Consider the following 11608-nt stretch of genomic DNA (forward strand, 5'->3'; position numbering starts at 1 on the left):
AACACATCACATTGTCTTCTGCAGTGTCTTACTGGCTAAACAGTTCTATTCAATAACAGCATTGGTAAATACATTACATTTGTTCCCTCCAGTAATTTACTGGCAAAATCACTATTTAGTGCATCATGAAACACAGCTTGTTGAATCAACCCATGAATGCCTCTGTTAGCTACACAGAGTTGCTCAGAGTGCTTGTGTTACACTAGCTAATCTACTCAGTCACTTTAACAGAACTATTAACATTCACATCTCACAGAACTGATTTGATTGGAGCATTACAACACGTTTGCACAGAGCATAGGAGCGCACTGACTCTGCTTCACGAGCGCTCCACCTAACGAGCGGGCTCGCGGTGCGGTCGCGCGGGACACTCCTCTGGTTTTCTCCCGTGTTTACATATAAATAACTTTGGCGGACCGCCTTAACTCTCCCATTCACATTAACGTGGGTAACCATGGTGACAATAAACAACATTTTCGGTGCGAGCACCGTGTACCGACCTGTAAAAGCAGGTGAAGAGCAGAGTAAGGAAGACACGATGCGTCTCTGCTTTCCTCCAGAACGTGTCTGAGGAAGCAGCGGAAGGTGGGCTCCACTTACTGCTCCCCGAAACCCCGGAGCAAGCACCAAAGTTCCGCCCTCACTGCTTTCTAACATAAAATGAATCCCTGTTACATGGATTTTCTATCCTCTTAAAGAAACTGAAAATAAATACATATAGCAATGAAAAATGTCCCGTTACATGAGTGTTTTACACAAAATAATATTCATGTGGTCATTCCCTCACAGGGGTGCCACAACTACACTGCTGTTTTGACAGAGACACAGTGTGTTTATCTAACTTGGCTGAAGCCAAAGTTCTCCAGACAAATTCAGTCTGTTTCTGCCAAGTGTGAACTCACTGGATGAGCGCCAGATACACAGAATCAAAAAGGGATAAATTACTTTTCTTATGTCATGTTCCCGTCACAAACTGGCTCAAGGAGAGGGGAAGCAGGAGTCCACAGATGAAATGTTCCTATAAATAAAGTGGAATTTATTCAAACTTTACCAAAACTTCAACACATCAAATACAAGCAGTTCAGCAGGGAGTGGATGTGTGTTGCATGTGCCAGGTGGATGCAGAGAGAGGCCAGGGCCACGTTCAAACCTGAACACGCTGCACAGTGTTTTCTTCCATTTGTTAGGGATGAATGAAATGCTTCCTTGAAAGGATGTGTGCAGTCACCAGTGGGCGTGGAAGCATGTGCGCCCTCATTTGGTGGGTGTGCAAGAAAAGTCCTCCTGTCACACAGCAATGCCTACATAAATCACACCACTCTGCTTAAAATAATAATGTTTAGTGAAGCAGGTGAAGCAAAGGGCTGCTTTTAATAGGCTGGGAGACCCAGGTGTGCTGCTTTAGCTGCTGAGCCTCTTATGACAGAACAGCGGAGAGTGGTAAGAAGGGAGGAGGGGGTCTGGCTGTGTTTGTGAACGATAGATGGTGTAACTCTGGGCATTTCTCTATCAAAGAGACGCTATGCTGTAAGGACATTGAGCTGCTAGCGGTTAGCATGAGACCGTACTATCTACCACGAGAGTTTACACACGTGATTATGATAGCTGTGTATGTCCCGCCCTCTGCTAACGCTGCAGCAGCCTGTGAGGTCCTGCACACTGTAACCAGCAGACTCCAAACACAGCACCCTCAGGCCCTTTTCCTGATCTCTGGGGACTTTAAAGATGATGTAACCATTTAATTATGGTTACAAAATTAATTATGTAATTAATTATGCAAAATGCAAAACGCTCAGCTGTGTCTCCAATCAAAGCTCTGTAACTTCAGAGGTGATGTTCATATGTTGACTAATGGTTTTCTTTCATTTTTGATGTACTGCAGAATATTTGTATAAAATCCAGGCCAGGAAAATCTCCTTCATGTGTTTCTGTGTTTTGTCTTCAGCTACGTTGACACAAAGGCCTCTGCTGTGACGCTCACACCTTTGATAAAGTCTGGAGAGTGTCAGCTTCCTGTTTATAGATACAAAAATATGTAATGTTGTGAACTCTGGCCACAGCGGCGCAAGAAAAAGGAGAATTACGGGAAGCACTCACAACAGGTAAAATCAAAATAACAAAGTAAAGTAGGATAAAATAAAAACCAACAAAAGAACAACACAATATACTTCCCCGTACTGTTACTGCTAACCTCTGTTAACCTAGTAACTCTTACCTTCTAACTGACAGCTGGTCAATAAACGAGCTCCATAAACGCTCCATATTCACCTTTACATGGAATATAAAGGGAAAAGAAGAAACACAGTGCTGTGTCAGCGTTAGACATATAGATATATCCTTGCTTTTAATACATTTGAAGGTGGGTGGGAGAGGTGCTTCTCCGCGTAGTCTACGGTCTCTTTGGGATCGCTAAAGCTTTTCCTCACATCACCATGGGTCACTAACAGCTTTGCAGGGTATAGCAGTCTGTACCTGACGCCGGTCATCCCACGTAGTCTTCCTCTCATATTTGCAAATGATGCTCTGCGTTTCCAACAGAGGGAGGGAAATCTGGGAGGATGTTTATTTTAAAAACCCTTATACATCAGGTTCTTGTTCTCTGCAGCTTTCAGCAGAATTTCCTCACCAATGTGGTAGTAGTGCAATCTCAAGATGATGGGCCGAGGAAGATGACTTTGTTTGGGACGCTGGCGATTCACTCTATGTGCTCGATCGATGAGTGGCTTCTCCTCGAGAGATAGCGCCTCCGCCAACAGGTGTGAACCAACTCAGTCATCTTGGGTCCCTCTGTGCCTTCTGGTATTCCTGCAGTTCTTAAATGATTCCTCCTGGAGTGCCTCAAGAGCTCCACATCTCTCATCTAACTTCTTTACCTCCGCAGACAAACGCTCCACAGTGGCCTGGAGAGTGGCGATGGTGTCAGAGTGGTTCGAGGCACAGTCCTGCAGTTCAGTCAAAGTGTTATCATGCCTGGCCACGTCGCTTTTTATGTCCGAAATTGAGGGCTGGATGCTCTGGTTCAAGGATGATATCTCGCCTCCTATGGTGGTAGAAATCTCTAATATGCAAGTGTCCAGTGCTAGTTAGTTAGTTCTAGTTCTAGTGGTTAGTGGGGCTTTATTTGATGATTCTAGTGTGTGTTACATTGTTGTCATATTGTTGAGTCGCAGAGCTGCACAGTGTTACAGTTTCTGTAGAGTCTGGTATAAGGAACTCAGATCCCTCTGTGAATAATGTTCACTGAAACTGATCTGTAGTTAATGAACTAGTCAGGATTTACACTAGAGAATGTTTCTGCCATTACATGGCCTGTATTTGTAGAGCGCTTTACTCGTCCCTAAGGACCCCAAAGTGCTTTTTTGCCCAAGGACACAACAACCGAGACGGTCCAAGCCGGGGCTCGAACCGGCAACCTTCCGATTACAAGACGAGCTGCCAACTCTTGAGCCACGATCGGCCCACATATTGTTGTCTTTTGTTGCAGACACCAAGTGTTGAGATCCTGTCTCAACCTCCTACATTCTTCCAGCAGGTTACACATTATTTTTTGTATTTGGAATCAAATATATGTGTCAGTTGGGCCTAGTGCAGGGGTCAGCAACCTTTAACACCCAAAGAGCCTTTTGGACCCGGTTTCCACGCAAAGGGTCAGGGTTCGGGAAAACACTGGGAGCCGCAAATACTTTGTGACATCTAAAATGAAGATAACACTGTGTATATTGTTTTTACCTTTATGCTTTGTGTGAACAACTACAGTGTGTTGCTTATGAAATCCATGAAGTGCTACAGAGAAAATTACATTTGATTTATGTAATGAACACATTTTGAGCTCTTAAAGAAATATAACAAAGGAAAGCTGAACTACAATGATCCATGTAGCAAACACAAACTGTTATATCGCCTTTGGGCTTTTGGAGCCTTGACCTGACTTTTAAAAAAGGCGCGTTCATGCAAACATCGTCGGGTCTGCCGTGATATGTTTACAACGGGACTTCTGCTCCTGAACCTCTGCGCACAGCGTCTGCAGGTCGGGGCTGTACGAAGTCACTTTATCTCTACAGACTGTAAGCTGTCGTCTGTGAGGCGTGAGCGTGTTTGTTTGAACACAGTTCACGGTGGAGAACAGCTGCTGACATAATGTGGATCCAAGATCCATAACTGGCCTACCTGGGGCTGAAAGTCTCCATAAATGCAGGCGTTTCGGCGGCTACACCGACTTCCACAAGTGTGACGCTTAATTTGAGAAAATAATAGAATATAAATGTATTTTTATATTTCAATATCACAATAATCTTCCAATGTAGAACTACAAGTTAAAAAAGAACTAAGATAAATCAAATCCACTTCAGCTAAATACTTCTCATTTATTTCCATCTTACATGCTGTGACTGCAGCCATTCCCACATCTCTGTGAATGGGACTCATGGACATGGATCAGTGGTTGTTGATCAATGGTCCTGAGAATCTGCATAATTAAGATGAAGGAACGGAGCTCCCAGCCCATCGTTCCTGCAGCTGCTTTCAGTCTTTATGCAGATGTCCTGTTTGTAAGACTGAAACCTGCAGCTGAGACTGAAGACGTCACCTGATGATGACGACACGTTTCTCCCACAAAACGCTGCGTCCAGATGAACAGAAGCAACAGACTCACTTTCCTGGATGATTGAGATGCATCAAGACTTCATTGTGTGTTACTTCTCATTCAGCACAGACACATTATTCCTGTTAGGTCATGTCAGCTGTCACTCAGTACAAGCACAACTGTGAACAACACAAACTTCTCTTCAATGTGTCACAGAAACACTAAGTGTGAGAGCCTGTATGACACACAGGACAGACTGTAAGCTCTGCTGGCTGCACAGCACTTTGTAGCAGTTTTCCAACATGTCCTCCACCCGTGATGTCAGTGGTGGGACCCCAGTCACAGCACTCAGCACCACCTCCTTTAAATGGATTTTATAGCAGTTCCTCCCGTTACTCGGTGCAACGCTTCTTAAATGTGTTTTTGCAGGATAAAACACAGCAGGTGGTGTAGAGAGGACGTCAGCTGACGGAGCAGAGGGAGGCAGACTGTGGATAAATGACAGAGTGAGAGGAGAGCAACCATGACAGAAGCACAGGTGTGGCAGATAGAAGTGGCTTTATAGACACTTATTGTCAGTCCTCGTGCATGCTGTGGAAATAAGTGTCTGTGTCATGAGGTGACATGTGAGCTTATCTTTGGTCAATAAAGCTGAACGACCAGTTTTCACTTTGCTTGTTACGCTTGTTTAGTGACGTCTGGGTTTCTGTGGAGCCCGAATTTTGATGAGTTCTGGTGAAATCATCTGAGATCATCTGAGCATCGGTGAAGAGTCAGCAGAGAAAGTGTGGGACAGAAGTTTGCTTTGGACACATGGACTGAAATCAAAAAGTAACAAACAGGATTTCCAATGGACAGTATGGAGAAGTGAAAGTACACAAAGGCTGTGCTGGAACACGTGTGTTACACTTTTTGACAGCTGAGAACAAAACACAATATTTTGCATCATCTCTGCAGTGTCTCTTCTTTCCTCTGCTGTTGTGCTTTTAGCTCCAAACTGTTTCAAATGGTTTGTCAGCAAGCTGACCTCTGACCTCTGCAGTACTAACTCCTGACCCGTACAAAGAGCGGGCGTTTCTGACCTTTGACCTGCAGCTGTATGTCTCTCAGTCTCAGTTCTTCTCTCCGTCACTGATGGAGCAGGTGTAGTTGCTGCTGACAGTCAGTCGTTTGTTTTCTCAGAGTGAGGCTGAAGTCTGAACTGTTCAGAGCATCAGGTCTCATCAACGTGCGCTGCTGTAACGCCGCTTTGTCCTCTGAGATCACCAGGTATGAAACCTGAGTGCTGACAGAGCAGCATGTTCCCCCTCATTCACCTCCACCACCACAGCCAAGGCATGCTGGGAAACTGAGGACACACAGACGGAGAACTGAAGTGTCTGCTGTGTGTTCATCTCAGAGTCCTCACAGGTGACACATTAGCTCCAGAACACCAAGCCAGGTGTTTGAAACCTGACAGGGATTCTTCCCATCCAGAGGGAGGATTTAGCTGCACAACAATGAACATTAGTGTGTAGTTTAGAAACACAGACTGTGCCTGCACTGCATCTAGTGAAGAAAAGTGTTACTGCCAGAGAACGAGGCTCCTTTAAAGCAGCTGATATTAAGGTTGAAAAATCAACAATAAGCTGATGTAATCAACGTTTCACAAAATGGTCAGCAGCTAAAATCTGGAGCCGTTCTTTGGTGGTAATTAACAGTTTGTTCTTGTTAGCTAATTATGTCATTAAAGGTAGCAGCAGAAGCCTTGTGTTGAAAGCCCATTCACTCACACATTCACACAGTATGTGTGTGTCTGTGTTACACTGTGGACATCCCTTCTGTTGGAGCGCCATCTTGTGGCAGGTTTAAGAAATGTTCTTCTTGTAAATCCAAACTGATGCACCTCCATAGCAGACTGTGGAGGCTTTCAGTGACATGAAGACTTGATTTATACTGTCATATTCTCCTGTTACACAAAGCACAGCACGCTGAACATGGATGAACTGAAACTCCCAGCATCTGACTGAGGAAAAGCACAAATCATTCTCACACTGACTCCTGCTTGATTTTAGATTTGCTTTCAAATCCTCACACTTTCATATGAAGCACTAAATGGGCTCCAGACTGTTTATCTCAGCTTCCTGTCAAACACACTGCTGCTCACACCGAGGCTCAGTTTACTCCTCCAGCCTGGCTTAACCTGCTGTCTGTTAAAAACAGTCCCACACTCCTCTGTTTAATCCTTCTGATCAGACTCTTTGATTTTGTATTGTTTTTACCTGAAGTTGTGTTTTTGACATGGTTCTGTCTGTGAAATAAAGCTCACACACACACTGCTACAGTCCTTCATACACTTAGAAACGAAGCTGCTCCTTTCCTCAGTGCTGACACATAAAGAAGAGTTGCTTTTATATCCAACACGTCTCTGTTCCAGAAAACAGCTTCAGCAGCCTCTGAGTCTGAACTTGGAGTTGGTTATAAGCCACAGGCCTGTGTGCACAGCAATGAGGAAATATAATGCAGTAAGTGAAACATGGATGTGTGGAACAGATTATCCCAAAGGTTGATTCTGTTCATCTGGACGTTCTCAGTGAAACATTTGGTCTCTCGGTCAGGTGACTCCTTTAGTCTCAGCTGACTGCAGCTTTCCAAACCTTTGTCACTGGATCACTCACTTCATCTCCAACGTGTCCCTGACACAGACAGCTGGAGCCGTTACAGCAAAATCATTGATCATCGTTTTTAGAACATTAGCTGGTGTTGGTGGGCAGGCTAGCAGTGCTAATTGTTAGCACTAGTTCTGCTGCTCTCCCTTTGTCTCTGTTATTGTTGGTCTTTAGTGAACAATAGAAAGTGTCTTCATGAGACTGTTGCCTAATGTTCAAATGTAGATAACACCACCTGCACCAACCTGTTACACAGCACAACCCTCTGGTGTAGCTTTGGCTGGAGCACATATTGGCAGCTCCAGTGACATCACCACTCCATGGTGACATCATCTCTACAGACTGTGGCTGTTACATATCCTCACCTGGTAATAATAAGACTGTCCTCAGCTGCACACAGCTCCAAGATGAACAAACTGAAGTAAATACAAATTAGAGTTACGATAGATTGAAATCTTGTAATCAGAGCTAATTCTTAGTGAAACTCTCACAACATCATATCATGATCCTGGGTTAGTGTCTCGGTCTCAGATCACAACATCAGCACAGGCTTGGCTTGGGTGAGGTATTGAGTGGTTCTTGTCCATGACAGCTGCAGGTACAGTGCCATCAGCCATGCTGCACCACATGTCTGCCCAGGAACATTAGTGTGGCTGAGTCTCATGTAAACATTGTGCTAAAGTGGTGGGAAAGTGGCTGCAAGCTGGCTGCACTGTGTCCAATACTCTCAGTATGATATCCACAAACCTCTGAGTGTCACAGAGTGGGCCTGTGCTCAGCTCACTGTGCCCCATTCAATTCTACTTGCATAGTTTTACAAGTAAAATTAAAAGTTGCTCAATGATAAGTTATTGTAGTAACAACTAAGTCCATGGTTATTATTTGTTAATAGTAGCTTAAAGCTTCTGCACCAATCATGGAGCAGCAGGTTTAGAGCATGTGGATCTACAAAAGTAAGTCCCAGTAAGATGGGCTGAGCCTTACATACTAGAAGAAACATGTCATTCCCAGCAGATGAAGCGCCCTTTAAAGCAGGATCTCACTTTAAACCTAAAGAACTTGCTATGAGCATGCAGTGCATTCATGCTTATTATTCATACGATTGTGGGGAGCTAATAAAGTGCAACTATCACATTACATTTTATTATTAAATTGTTGTTAACAATCCCTTCACTTCTGCTTATCTAATTCATGGTTGCAGGATGGCTGACAGCTTCCATTAGGCAGGAGGTAATGTCCATTCTGGCCACAGTGCAACCCACAATGTGTAACTGACACTATTATATTGCATTATGTCACATTGTTACATCTTTTTAATAAATGATGACAGTCAGCTGAATTTGCTGCCCCCTTGGTGGAGGACATCAGGATCAGCAGCTGCTGCTCCATCACAAACACCACAGAAGAAGAACAACACTGGATCAGATTATCTGGACGTGTTTGACAGGGACAGTGTTCATGTTCATGGACATCAGGACAAAAACAGACGATGGAAACCTGCCAGATTTGAGCTAAACTGCTCGTTTCCATGTGTAGTCCCTGGGAGGTCACATGACCAACAAAGACACACAAGCTGTGTCCCAAAACGTCGGCCGCATCCTCCGGAGGCCGCATTTGAAGGCCGATGACGTCACAGCCAGGCGACGAAGGCTGTCCCGATTCCTCGACTCCTTCAAATGCGTCCTTCATTCCCCCGAGTTTGAAGGATGGGTCGGGTGTGTCCTTCGTGGCCCACCATATCCCAGAATTCATAGCGCGGCCCAGCCAAATTTCAGCTGCCAACAATGGCGGCCGCTACTAAGTTTTAAAATTTAACGAGGGAGCACTACTTACTTACAATGAATTCCTTACACTATATAATTTTCCCGTCAGTGTTGGGGAATTCTCAATGGTGCTTGGTGCCATACCCTCAGGGACTTTAATGTTATATAAAAACACTGACAGCTCAATATCTGCCTCAGTCACTCTCCCTGATCCAGCTGAGTCAGCAGTGGGAAAAATCTGCTTTTCACAGGAACTTGGTAACAGCAATAAGAGAATACGTAGTTTATTCCAAGAAGATATCATGTCTCTCCCATATATAGAATATCTTACTGGAACCGACATGTTCCAGATATCACCTGGAAGACAGTCTGGATGATCCCATAAATATCTAATTGTGAACAAGGTGAAGGAAATCTCATATAAAATTCTTCATAAATGTGACCCAGCCAGTCACTATATGGTAACATTTAAAAGAGACATAAATACTAATTGAACTTTCTGTGGGGATCATCCAGAAACTGTGGCACATCTCTTTTGGTTCCTCTACACAGAGATTCTGGAAGAATTTAGCAGTTTTGTTATTGTCCATATTTTAAGGGAGTTTTCTTTACGATGGGAAAATGTTTTATTCTGTTTCTTTAAGTTCCCCAGGAAGAATGATAAATGTTTTTTTTATAAAATATTTGTTAATACTTTTAGCTATTTTATATCCATGAATTTAAGTTTATTAATAAAACACCATATTTCTTCCTTTTTATAAGGATATGAATTGTACATACAATCAATTTCAGACTCAACCAACAAAAAGCCTCTCAGAACAATATTTATATGTTGATTTTTTTCGCCTACTCATATCATCATTTTTTTACTCCTGGTTCTGTATGTTCATGTTCTGGGCCCTGTTTCAGGAAGCCGGTTTAGTGGAAAAACTGAGTAAGTATACCCTGAGTTAACGAAAACTCTGGGTTTTCGGTTTCACAAAGCAAGTTCAGATGAAGCCTCAGTGAGTCACTATGACGACACACTCCGTGAAGCTAACCTGCCCCCTAGCAGGTTTACTACAACTAACCCTGACTGTCTCCGCCCCTTTGTCGGAAACCTGACAGTAGGAAGTGTCAGACATGGCGTGCCCCTTCCTTGAAGAGCCAGTAGATCGTGAAGCACAAATTCTCCGCAGAGCTCTCCGCCGGGAGAGAGTGATCAGAGCGCGTTTGGACATTTTATCATTTCCTGATGATTTTCTGTGCGAACGTTACCGTTTCTCAGCACAATCTCTAAGTTATTTGGATAACATCCTCAGGCCATATATTACGCATGTGACACATCGCGGACATGCTCTCAGTTCATTACATATTATTTGTATTGCACTTCGGTTTTTTGCAAACGGGAGCTTTCTGTATAATATTGGTGACGCTGAGCACGTTTCCAAGGCTACCGTCTGTCGGGCAGTCAGGAATGTTACAGTTGCACTGAAACGTCTCCTGTACTCGTTTGTGGTGTTCCCCGGTCACAGACCCACAAGATTTATCAAAGAGGGATGCCACAAAATTGCAGGTATCAGGATGAACGAAACTTAATTTATGATGTGGTGATACTTGAACTACTACTTAAATTTCACATTTATTTTCAGGGTTCCCAGGCGTGATTGGCTGTACAGATGGCACTCACATTCCAATCATTGCTCCTTCAGTAAATGAAGGAGACTATGTGAACAGGAAGTCTTTCCACAGCATCAATGTACAGGTACATAGTTCCCTGTAGCATTTCAAACTAACAAATTATTTCATTATAGTAATGGATGCTAATTTGTGTTCTCTGCACTGTGAAGATCATATGTGATGCTGCCAACATTATCACAAATGTGGAAGCCAAGTGGCCAGGCTCTGTCCATGACTCACAAATATTCCGTGAATGTACACTGAGCACAAAATTTGGACATGGTGAGTTGAGAATACTGTAAAATATATAAAGACCAATTGCTTCAGGGACATTTGAACTGAAGTGTATCCTTCTGTCTTAGGAGAGTTCACTGGCTACTTGCTTGGTGATAGGGGGTATCCATGTTTACCCTATTTGCTTACCCCTTACCCTGACCCTGAACAGGGCCCACAGCAGCGATATAATCTGGCTAATTGCAGGACAAGAGCCAGAATTGAAATGACTATCGGAATGCTTAAGGCCCGGTTCCAGTGCCTGCAAAGACTCAGGGTCACCCCAGAAAGGGCATGTGACATTATTGTGGCATGTGTGATTCTTCACAACATTGCCACAATTAGAGGAGAACACTGTCCTTCTGAACCAAACATCAGCAGTGATCCAAACCATGAACATCCTGACCCTCCCACGGACATACAAGATGGAAGCGCAGTCAGAGACACCATATGTCACAATCATTTCTTTTGACCCATCACCTCAACATGTTGAAAGACGAATAAACAGATTTTTTGTTCAACTGGCTTTATTGGTCGCCTGTATTTCCTGTACACAAAGTATTAAAAGATGTAAACCTCATAAAGTGTCTCTGTTGCTTCCTCCTCTGTAACAGCTGTCAATGTTTCTTCATTATTTTCCTGTAGTAAAGAAATAGACAACATTGCTGTTCTACTGTAAACTC

General features: G+C 43.6%; 1 protein-coding gene across 5 annotated transcripts in view; it reads right to left on the reverse strand.

Annotated features, from left to right (window-relative positions):
- The window catches only part of LOC146672633 (uncharacterized), a 59348-nt gene that overhangs the window by 36914 nt on the left and 10826 nt on the right, over positions 1-11608 (reverse strand). For 2 of the 5 annotated variants that reach the window (XR_014908382.1, XM_085388003.1), the window contains exon 1: positions 501-552. The exons of 1 other annotated variant lie outside the window; for it this stretch is intronic. The gene's annotated coding sequence lies outside the window, so the exon portion shown is untranslated. Of the gene's footprint in view, positions 1-500; positions 587-11608 lie in introns of those variants that run through there. 2 more of the 5 variants (XM_085387979.1, XM_085387971.1) reach the window with 2 other exon arrangements.

This window comes from Rhamphochromis longiceps, linkage group LG3 (assembly GCF_057381845.1).
Source record: "Rhamphochromis longiceps isolate RC_006_pf linkage group LG3, R_longiceps_female_GT1.1, whole genome shotgun sequence".
Lineage (NCBI taxonomy): Eukaryota > Metazoa > Chordata > Actinopteri > Cichliformes > Cichlidae > Rhamphochromis > Rhamphochromis longiceps.